Below are 12,664 nucleotides of genomic sequence, written 5' to 3'. Positions count from 1 at the left end.
TAGTACGGTGGCTGGTTGGTAAATAGGCGGGGGGAACACACTTAGCAACCTTACCTAACCTATATAAATTTCGAATAAATAAGCATAAGCTCTTGCAATATTGTGTCACATCAAATGTAGTGCAGGTACTTTACGGGTAAATACGTGACACATGGATCATTTTTTAAAGCTAGGTATTGGGTACAAAGTTTACCTAGTACTTGTAATTTTCCTCACATACTAGTGATATCAAATTATCAATGATGGCCACCATCTCCCTTTCCTTTAATTAGTTCAAAATTAATAATCAGTCCAGTATATAAAAAATGAACTGTTTATTTCTCGTGAAAATATTGCAAAATGTTTAAGTGCGTATTGGCCTAAAACACTAATAAGTACTCCGTATATCATGTAACAAACTCAAATATTTACCCAATTAATTACTTAACATCGAATAAAATCAAATATTTATCCGATTGATTATTTAACATCCACGACACTTTTAGTTAAACTCCCACATTGCCTATACAATATACATGCACTATCTTAAGTCTTAACGTATTTCTATTCCTTCTTCTTTCTTTAATCATTTTATTTTTAAAACTTTGTACAGTTTGGTTTGCTATAAGTGCAAAAACAAAGTCTTCAGCGCAACAATTTAAAAGACAAATCAAGTTTACAAATTAGATTAATTTTGTTCAATTAATTGAAAATTCACCTAGCTAAAATTATGAGGGCCCCAATCCTTCATGGGAATGGACGGGTTGAGGGAAGAGTCCATTTGATGAATGCCATTCAACCACGTGTAAAAATGATACTCCCTCCGTCCCCCAATTTGAGTCACTCTTTGACTCGGCACGAGTTTTAAGGAAAAGTTTGAATGTGTGGTGTAATAAATGGAGTTAGGTAGTGAAATGTGGGGCCCCTTTGACTTTTGGTGTAATGAAGGGTAATTTTGATGTCCAAAAATGGTAAGTGGGAAGAGTGACTCTTATTGGGGGACGGCCCAAAATGGAAAAGAGTGACTCAAATTGGGGGACGGAGGGAGTAGTACATTTTGGCAGGTCACATTGCTGTACATCCATGTGAATTTTGTTCTAATAATAATGAACCCTTGGTAAAAGTTAGACGGATCAAGGAAGTTGAACACATGATGTCGGAACTAGCGAGTGTCTGAATTGTGAAATTACATTTTTTTGTTATCTAAAATTCGCACAACAAAAAATAGAGAAAGATGCAAAACTGTTATAAGGCCGAAGACCGGTTAATAGTTTTTAGAGAATAGTATGGACCGACTGTAGAGTCAGTTAACCTGCGCAACCGCACCTAAGCCTATTCCTAATGCTCATCTACTTCAACATGATTCCATTTTATATATATTTCATTCATCTCTGATTCAGTACCTTATAATTTAGACCATAATATAACTCTACTTATTTAATTATTTCCATTTAACTTAATAAGCATACCATATCATTAATCAACATCGCAGCACAAGGCTTGGTACGGATGGATGTGTGATGCCACAAATGAGATACATATACCCATAAGGCCACCCGCAACGCGTCACGCGGGTGGCCCGTAATCCGTCACTAAGGGACAAGACGGCGGCGTGACGCGTTGCAGCGCCCCGTCTCGTCCCCAGCCCGCCACACGTTCCGTCCCGCCGTGACGGATGGTGAGACGTCTCGCCACGCGCCAGGGCGATGTGGCGCGTTCCGGCGCCATGCATGACGCCCACTCACCGACCCGCGAGTGGGCATCGTCACGATGACGCAATAAATCATTTTTTTAAATTCGAATTAAAATAAAAAAATGAAAAACGGTAATATTATCGTTATATTACCGTTTTTTCTTTTTTTTTATTTTTTACTATATAAATACTCCTAATTCATCCTCATTTCACACACAAATACACATCTATTCTTCCCAAATCATCTCCAATTTTTTTTATTTTTTTAAATTCTAAGTTGTATTTTTATTTTATGTTGTAATCTTATTTTATTTTTAATGAAGTGTGTTTTTATTAATTGAATTTGTTGGAAATAAAAATAAAAAATGAAATTGAATGAATAGTAATTTAAGGGACGGTTAAGGGACGGATAAGAGATGGAGGGTTGCAGGTTTTGTCCCTTAGTTAAGAGATGGAGTAAAAAAGTACAGTGGGGCCCATGAATAGTAATTTAAGGGACGGTTAAGGGACGGATAAGTGACAGCGTTGCGGATGGCCTAAGTTGTAGATGGAATTATTGACACTACAAGTGACGGTGAAAGTTCGTTTGATAAGTCGGATAAAAGTTTCGATGAATTGAAAATTCAATAGAGATAAATGAAAGGAAATGTGATAGAATTAGATTAATATGGATTAAGTAATTATAGTTGGGCTACAATTATATTAGTCCATAGGCCCAACAATCATGGAGCCCTGGTGACTTTCCATCTATTTAATGGTTATTTATTCTTCATTGTGAAGAATATGTAAAGCTTTGTAGAGAGAATTTCTAGCTTTGTAGAATGAGAAACAGTGTAACATTAGAGAGAAAATATGTAAAGCTTTGTAGAGAGAATTTCTAGCTTTCTTCTACATAGTAATTGTACCGGGATAGTTCCTGCATCGGATTGGATTGCACGTGGACCTCGATAATAGTGGATTCAACTTGCAGGATTCAATCAATCGAAGAAAACAACACAACAAGTAAGATTTAGATGAATACAATAATACCTAACAATAAACTCACAAAAAATATCGCTAATAAAATTTGTATTTCATCAATGATAATGAAGCCTTTATATAGGCTCCAATTCTAAGACATAAGAAAAAAAAACTAAACAAAACAAAATTACAAAGTAAACAAATTAAAACAAAATCCTAATTAGAACTAATAACTTTCTATCTGCTTATTTTAATTACTAATAAAATAAATACATACTAAAACAACTAAAAAATTTCTGATATCCTAATTTAGAGAGAAGGAAAACAAATCAAAATTAATTAATGTAGAATCATGTCCGCATCACTCTCTCTTTTTCACACAAGAGTTTTGGGTAACACTCCAAAGCACTCTTGTATTAATTTTTTTCTTAAATTATTTGTTTTGTATGATTGTCTGATTGGGCCCGGAATCAGAAAAGCTTTGCTACTATGAAATTATTTGGGGCCTTGTTGCTCTTCTCCTTCAAGCTAAGTGTGCTTTTTGAGGGTTTGGACTATATATACCAATGCACTTTATTATATCTCAGCTTTCAAAGTTATCAAAATTAGCCAAATATACATTACTTGAAAACACCGTCATAGTTTCACATGCATCAATCTTCTATAATTGATTTATAGATGTTCGTGAATTGAAAGTGTATATCACATTGCAGAAACTTTGGAGCATACGCTAGGTTGAGAATACAGTTGATGGTTAATACTCCCTCCGCCCGCGAATAGGAGTCTCATTTCGTTATGGCACGGGTTTTAAAAAATGTTATAAAAAGTAGGTGAAAGAAAGTTATTGGAATATGGATCTCATGAATTGTATATATTAGTTTTACATGATATGTGAATTGAATGAGTAAGTGGAACGTGAGGTCTCTTTACCATTTATAGTAATTATGAACCGGGACTCCTATTCGCGGACAGACCAAAATAAAGAAACGAGACTTCTATTCGCGGACGGAGGGAGTAGCAATTTGTGAAATAATTAAGTGAAAATCAAGTCCCAAATTTTAAGTAGTTTTGTAGTGTTTAATTTTTTTTTTAGTAATTTGTATATGTATATACAAAAAATGTGATTTTATATGACTAAAACATTCATAATGAAATGATGTTTATGTGTATTGTTAGCAAATGGGGATCTCATATTTGTCAAGAAATTGAGAATATTTCCATTTACAATATTAGAGTTAGCAAGGAGTATATTGGATACCAAACCAAATTAAGATAACCATTTTACAAAATTAGAAAATTTAATTTTTTTAGAAGAATGGTATTGCAATCATTAAGTTTTTTCTTTTTTGCGAATAACCAAAGAGCATAGAATGAGGTGCTGACACATTGGCAGAAACAAATATGAAGATATCAAAGGACTCAAAAAAAATTCAACAAATTAGTTGGAACACTATGTCCCATTTATTTGCTATATTTAGGTGGCCTAAGGATAGGGAAATTCTTGTTTTTTCCCTGAAGCTCCTAAACAAAACTTTCATAAATCCACAACCAACTAAAAGGAAACTAGGATGTGACTACAAGGCTATAGTTCACGGACACTTGTAACAAGTCCATAATGAAATATCAGTGTTACTATACACTACTATTTTTAAGCTACGTCAAGTCATCATACATAGAAATCAACATTATTAGGCCATCCACAACGCTGTTCCTATACCGTTCCTAAACCGTTCCTTAAACCACTATTTGAGGGCCCCACTGTACTTTTTTACTCCATTCCTTAACTAAGGAACGGAACCTGCAACCCTCGTTCCTTAACCGTTCCTTAACCGTTCCTTAAATTACTATTCATTCAATTTCATTTTTTTTTAATTTCAACTCAATTCAATTAAAAAAACAAACACATTTTATTAAAAAACACACAACATTAAAACAAAGTTACAACTTAAACTTAAAAAAATAAAAAGCACACAATTAAAATCATAAAAAAATAAAAGTACACAATTTTAATAATTTCATCCGCCAAAGTTTGCCCAAATGTGCTCAATTAGATCATGTTGGAGTTGAGTGTGGGCGCTAGAGTCGCGTGTCCTTGCACGAATAGATAACCGTTCTTGTATAGACGGATGCGCTCCACTTCGAGGCGGACTACTTGCGGTTGAGCTTCCGGGGGATTCGGGGTCGAACCAATTTCCCGCCTCGGGTCCTTCGTCTTGGACAATCATGTTGTGCAAGATTATGCACGTATACATGATGTCGACCATGTTCTCCATGAACCACGTACGAGCCGGGGCTTTGATGATGTTGAAGCGCGCTTGGAGAACCCCGAACGCCCTCTCCACATCCTTGCGAGCAGCCTCCTGCTTCTGCGCAAAAAGAGCCTGCTTTGGGTTCGCAGACCCACTGCACGTCTTCACGAAGGTAGGCCACTTCGGGTAGATGCCATCGGCGAGATAGTACCCCATTTTATAAAGCCGATTGTTGGCGACGAAGTTGATGGCCGGCGCTTTACCATCCAAAACTTCGGTCAAGAGGTCGGACTGGTTGAGCACGTTTACGTCGTTGTTCGACCCGGGGACCCCGAAGTACGCGTGCCAGATCCAAAGGCGGTAGTCGGCAACAGCCTCGAGTATAACGGTTGGGTGGGTACCTTTGTGGCCGCTCGTGTAGGACCCCTTCCACGCCACCGGGCAATTCTTCCATTGCCAGTGCATGCAATCGACGCTGCCGAGCATCCCTGGGAATCCGTGCACTGTTTCGTGAAGGTCGAGAAGGAACTGACAATCGGCCGTGCTTGGCCTCCGGAGAAATTCGTCGGTGAAGGCTGCCCGGATGCCTTTGCAGAATTTGAGCAAGCACATTCGCCCAGTGCTATCTCCGATGTGGAGGTATTCGTCGAACATGTCGGCCGTTTGTCCAGTCGCAAGCTGGCGGATTGCTGCAGTACATTTCTGCAGCGTCGTGTGGCTGGGACGTCCGACCGCGTCGAACCCTTCCTGGAAGAACTCTTCCCGGGCTGCCAAAGTATTCGCGATGTGGAGAAATAACGGTTTCCCCATGCGGAAACGGCGACGGAAGTACGTATCTCCCCAAACCGGGTTATCGCAGAAGTAGTCGCGTACTAACCTTGCGGCGGCTTCCTCCCGGTTACGATGGATGTACGTACGGGAGCGACGTTGGGGCGGAGCGGCTTCTTCCGCCTCCCGTCGTCGATCTTCTTCAAGTGATTGTTCCAATATTTGACGCATTTGTTCATAAGGATCCATTAGTTTGATTAAATTTGGGAGAAGGAAAATAGAGTTGATTTGAGATGAAAATTGGGGTGGAAATAGAGAGAAATAGATGTGTGTTTGTGATTGAAATGAGTATGAAATAGGAGTATTTATAGAGTAAATAAATAAATTAAAAAAAAAACGGCTATAAAATTAACGGTCTCATTACCGTTAATAAAAAAAAAATTTTTTTTTTTTTTATTAAATTCGAATTTTTTTTTAAAAAAAATGAATTATTGCGTCATCGGGACGAAGCCCACTCGCGGGGCAGCGAGTGGGCTTCACGCGTCGAATGGGAGTCCGCCACGTCGCCTCGGCGCGTGGCGGAACGTTTCGTTCCGCGTTCCGGAGGAACGAAACGCGGCACGGCATGGGAACGGTGGCGGCACGGAATGGCGACGGAACGCACGCTGCAACGCGTGCCGCCGCGAAACCGTTCCTCCGGAACGGCATAGGAACGGCGACGGCACCGCGTTGCGGATGCTCTTATATATCTTTCCTATAAGTGAAACTGTATAATTGCTTCATCAAATTGATACCATTATTGTCGATTATGTGTTGATTATAGTGGAAGATTCAGGTGGGTGTCGATCAGACCGTCAGTCATCTGGGTAGGATTGGGCTCGATCGACTCCATCGTCGACTCATGAGGGTCGGAAAACTTTATTAATTCTGTCTCCATTATAACTTGTAACCCTCTTCCGGGTTGAATTTTACTTTTGTTTTTTCCTTCCATTGTCGGTGTCGGCGATGACGTCGCTCGCCCTCGGTAAACATTTAACATTTTAAGTTAATTTTCTTTACAGCTATTTTTCTTATCATTAAACTTGGTTAGCCGATTATATTGTGTTTAGTAAAAACTAGAGTAATAAATTAAATATTAGGGTCTTTATTTCCAAAAAAATGGTTTGCCTCATAGACTAGGTCATTGGGCCTCGTTTGGGCTGGGATTAAATTCTTGGACTAAAAGTTAAATGGATAAAAAATATTGGATCATTAATCGTTTAATAGTGTGGCACGTCACAAACGCGCTCGCTAAATAGCTTTTATGAAATTTTTTATATTTAAAGAAAATCAAATTATTTATATATAACATTATTTCCTTATTTTATATCGTTTTGCACCGAGTAACAAATAAAATTGGTGATCATTTATTTAAGTCCAGGAATATCCAAGATCAGAATATTGTATATTTGAATGATAAAAGCGGGAAATATTTTATGTGTTTATCTTTTTTCAATATTTTGCAGAGGAGAAACAATAACCCCACCCACTCGAACAAAGGCATTACTTATAGTCGTACGAATAGAAAAACAAGATCAGCGAAAATGAATGTATCTATCTATACTAATCTAAAGTGACAGTTTAATGAAAAGTCAAAAATGCCCTTTTTGGCGGGAATCTGTGAAGCCTAATTTTTTGCCCTTTTAGTCAATGGCATGTTATTAATTGAATCTGTCAAACGAGAGGGAGGTGAGAAGAAGAAAAAGAATAGGAAGGAAGAAAAGAGAAAGCCAGCGGCGACGACTGTGCAGACCCACCACTTCCATCTCCCTATCATGGCACAATTCGCCGGCCAGAAGGAGAGCCGACGAGATATAGCTATGCAGTGCGGTGAGTGTGGAGGAAGCAAGTGGGCGGCGAAGTAGGGCGGTGGACGGCGAGACAAGGCGTGCCGACGAAGTGTGCCGTCGAGGCAAGCGGAAGGAGGCAGGCCGGGCGGGCGGCGACTCATGGCAGGGCGGAAGGAGTAGGATACCGTTGAGGGGGAAGATGCAAGCGGGAGGCGAGACAGGTGGAACGGCCGACGAGGCAGGGCGGACGGAGCTCCAGTGAGGCAGAAGGGTCGGTGCTTGTGGCAGATTGATGATTTCCGCCGATTACGGGTGGAGAGAGACGGATGGGGATAGAGGAGGCGCTATTGTAGGGTTTTGAGAAGTAGTATTCATTTATGTATTATTTGGGCTTTAGTTTGGGTATTTAGTGGGTTTAGTGTGTTAGACCATCCACAACGCGTCTCGTGCCGGGCTCGCGTCTCGTCTCGGAGAGACGAGACCCCCGCGAGACGCATTGCAGCGCCCATCTCGTCTCCAGCTCGCGACCGTCTCGTCGCGTAGCTCGTCTCGGAGAGACACGAGACGAGCTGTCACGCCACGCGCCAGGGACACGTGGCACGTCCCCATGCGTGCGTGACGCCCACTCGCTGGCCCGCGAGTGGGCGTCGTCACTGATGACGCAATAATTCATTTTTTTTTAAAAAAAATCGATTTTTAATAAAAAAAATTTTTTTTTTCAAACGGTAATATTACCGTTAAATATTTATTTTCATTTTTTAAATTTTTAATTTTTTTACTCTATAAATAATTCTATTCCATACTCATTTCAAACACAAACACACATCTATTCCTCTCAAATCCTCTCTATCACTCCAATTTCCATCTTCAATCAACTCAAACAAATGGATCCTTTTGAGCAAATGCGCCAATTAATGGAACAATCACTCGAAGAAGATCGACGACGAGAGGCGGAGGAAGCCGCACCACCCCCACGACGCTCCCGGAAGTACATCAATCGGAACCGGGAGGAAGCCGCCGCACGGTTAGTACGCGACTACTTCTGCGATAACCCGATTTGGGGAGATACCTATTTCCGTCGCCGTTTCCGCATGCGGAAACCGCTATTTCTCCACATAGCGAATACTTTGGCGGCCAGGGAGGAGTTCTTCCGAGAAGGGTTCGACGCGGTCGGTCGTCCCAGCCACACGACGCTGCAGAAATGTACTGCAGCCATCCGGCAGCTTGCGACTGGACAAACGGCCGACATATTCGACGAATACCTGCACATCGGAGACAGCACTGGGCGCTTGTGCTTGCTCAACTTCTGCAGAGGCGTCCAGGCAGCCTTCAGTGACGAATTTCTCCGGAGGCCAACCACGGAGGATTGTCAGTTCCTCCTCAACCTGCACGAACAAGTGCACGGATTCCCCGGGATGCTTGGCAGTGTCGATTGCATGCACTGGCAATGGAAGAATTGGCCGGTGGCTTGGAGGGGTTCCTACACGAGCGGCCACAAAGGCACCCACCCAACCGTTGTACTCGAGGCCGTTGCCGACTACCGACTTTGGATCTGGCACGCGTACTTCGGGGTCCCTGGCTCGAACAACGACGTAAACGTGCTCCAACAGTCCGACCTCTTTACCGAAGTTTTGGATGGTAAAGCGCCGGCCATCAACTTCGTCGCCAACAACCGGCGGTATAAAATGGGGTACTATCTCGCCGACGGCATCTACCCGAAGTGGCCGACCTTCGTGAAGACGTGCGGCAGGCCAGCGAACCCAAAGCAGGCTCTTTTTGCGCAGAAGCAGGAGGCTGCGCGCAAGGATGTGGAGAGGGCGTTCGGGGTTCTCCAAGCGCGCTTCAACATCATCAAAGCCCCGGCTCGTTCGTGGTTCATGGAGAGCATGGTCGACATCATGTATACGTGCATAATCTTGCACAACATGATTGTCCGAGACGAAGGACCCGATGCCGGAAATTGGTTCGACCCCGAATCCCCCGGAAGCTCAACCGCAAGTAGTCCGCCGCGAAGTGGAGCGCATCCATCTATACAAGAACGGTTGGCTATTCGGGCAAGGACACGCGACTCTAGCGCCCACACCCAACTCCAAGAGGATCTAATTGAGCACATTTGGGAAAACTTTGGCGGAGAAGATTAAATTATGTCATTTTTATTTTTTTAGAATTTTAATTATGTCTTCGTTTTTTTTAATGTTAAGTTGTAATATTGTTTTAATTTTAATAAAGTGTGTTTGTTTAAATTGAATTGGGTTTTAAAAAAAATTATAAATTAAATTGAATGAATAGTAATTAAGAGACGGTATAGAGACGGTTAAGAGACGGAGCGTTGCAGGTTCCGTCTCTTAGTTAAGAGATGGAGGAGAAAAGGACAGTGGGGCCCTCAAATAGTGCTCAAATAGTAGTTAAGAGACGGTTTAAGAGACGGTATAGAGACAGCGTTGTGGATGGCCTTAGATTTAATGGAGTAATTTAAATTTTAATAGTAACAATATATAGAACTTTGTGATTACTACTACTACTACTATTTTTCAAACTAACATTCTATTTATTCTGTCTTGAGCTAAATGTTTATTTGAACTTCTACTTTATTGAATATTTTATAATATATGTTTTAAAATTAAATTTTTATTAAGTAATTAAATTTATATACAGCTAGCATTGAGTTGACTTTGAGATAATATATTCTCATTCAAGACTTTTACTCATTGATTATTTTTTAGACTTCTAAAAATATTGAAATATGTATACATATTATCACGTATTTAAAATTAAATTTGTCTAAACCAAATAATATTTGGCAAAATGTATACTGGCGGGTTGTTTTTTAATTTAAATGGAAAATAATAAATGACTTGGGTAATGAGAATTTTAATAAGTTTAAAATAATTTATCAAACTTCTTAAATATTTTCTTCTAAATATTGCAACGATAAAAGTCTTGAACAACAGTGATAAATTTAAGATAAGTTTAAGATAATTTATGAAACTTCTTAAATACTCCCTCCGTCTCACAATAGGAGTCAGTCTAATGGGCACGAGTTTTAATAAATGTAAAGAATAGTGGATTGAAAAAGTTAGTGGAATATGAGACTCACTTTTTTATATCGTTTTTATAATAAAATGAGAGTTAGTAGAATGTGAAATCTACTTACTATTTATGGTAAAAATGAAGTGTGACTCTTATTGTGGGATGGAATGAGTATTTAAAGTGTTGGGTATTGTTCTTTGTTTAATAGAGACATTAATTTTGTGTTGAAAATCGTCTACGTGCATGCACAATGGAAGATTCAAATAATAAATGACTTGGGTAATGAGAATTTTAATAAGTTTAAAATAATTTATCAAACTTCTTAAATATTTTGTTCTATATATTGCAACGATAAAAGTCTTGAGCAACGGTGATAAATTTAAGATAAGTTTAAGATAATTTATGAAACTTCTTAAATACTCCCTCCGTCTCACAATAGGAGTCAGTCTTATGGGCACGAGTTTTAATAAATGTAAAGAATAGTGGATTGAAAAAGTAATATTGTATTCTACTCCAGGTTAATGTTTTAAATATATGTGCATGTATAAAAGAGGAATTTCTAGAAACTTACATAAATGGCATTGTAATTTATTTAAATTTATATAGTAATAACTTTAGATCTTTACTCACATATATTTTCTTTATTTGTATATCTTATTCTAATTAACTAATACTCTTTAATAATTAGTCACACATATTCTCTTTGTCTTAAATTTTATTGTTTTTACTCCACTTAAATCATAAATAAAAATTGTAAAAAATTGTTTGCCGAATTTGAAATATTTCATTTATTGGAAAGTAGTGAATTCTTCATCTAGAATGAGACAAGATAAGTACATTTTTATTTTTGTAAATCTTCATATTGCTTTGAATTCTTATTTTTTTATATTCCTATTTATGAATATCTATGTTTTGTTGATCAAAACTAGGGATGTCAGTCGAGTCCGACCTACTCGGGTTTCGGGCCAATCCTACTCGGATTGCGGGTCAATCGGGTACATGTTAATCGTGTTGTATCTTTATAAGTTTAACTCTAATCCTAAAAGCTCGGATTTCGGGCTAACCCAATTGGTTAATTGGGTTGCTACCAATAAAATTAACATGCGATCAATACAATAAATAATGATGAAAGTTAATTATATTTATAAAATGTATAACATTTAATCATGTTAAATTTGAGATATATGCTTAAACTCCAACATAAACGTGATCAAATACTAATATTTGAGATTTCAAAATGAAATATAAACATATTTAGAAAAATTTTAAATCATGTTTAGAAATTTTAATATTTTTTTTGTGAATTTGAAGTTTCTAATTTATTTATCTATTATTATATTAATAAAATTTTAATATACTCCCTCCGTCCCAGTTTAAGAGTCATGTTTTGCCATTTAAATCGGTCTCAGTTTAAGAGTCTCATTTAGAATTTACCATATTTGGACATAAAATTTAACATCATTGTTGATGAAATTTACACTGAAGTGTCATTATTTTCATAAAATAAAACAAAAGAAACGCCTTTTACATACAAAAAGTCTAAAGGGTCCCACTTTTCACTACCTCACTTCAATTATTACACACTCCAACAACCACTACATCACTTCAATTATTGCACACTCCAACAATTTCTTAAACCTCGTGCCCTAACTAAATTGCACTCCTAAACTGGGACGGAGGGAGTATAATTTTTATGTTTTGAAAGTTAATTTTTTAGATATTTATATTATAAAAATAATCAATGGAGTGTCGAATTAAGAGTAAAAAAACTGAACAATAAAAATTTTATCGGGTTTTCAGGTCGGCCCATCTGATTTTCGGGTCCGATCCTAACGGGTTGCGGGCTAATCGGGTTGTACTTTTATCGGGTAATGATTTTCAACCCTGACCCTATAAATTTGGCGAACTATTCGGGTCACCCTACGGGTTGCAGGCTGCACTAGCGTACCTAATCAAAACTATTGAAATATTTATTTAATCAGATTATATGTTTTTTTCCTTTTTAATCCCTAGTCGCACATTTTCCTTTACTAAAATATCTTATTCTAACTAACTCCTGCTATTTGATCTTTAGTCGCACGTCTCCTCTTTGTTATTTGTAATAGAATAGTTTTACTTTACTCATACCATTAACAAAAGTCAAGGTCAATCTCTGT

This window comes from Salvia splendens, chromosome 2 (genome assembly GCF_004379255.2).
Source record: "Salvia splendens isolate huo1 chromosome 2, SspV2, whole genome shotgun sequence".
Taxonomy (NCBI): domain Eukaryota; kingdom Viridiplantae; phylum Streptophyta; class Magnoliopsida; order Lamiales; family Lamiaceae; genus Salvia; species Salvia splendens.
The sequence above is the reverse complement of the archived record's forward strand: the minus strand, read 5'-3'. Positions refer to the sequence as shown.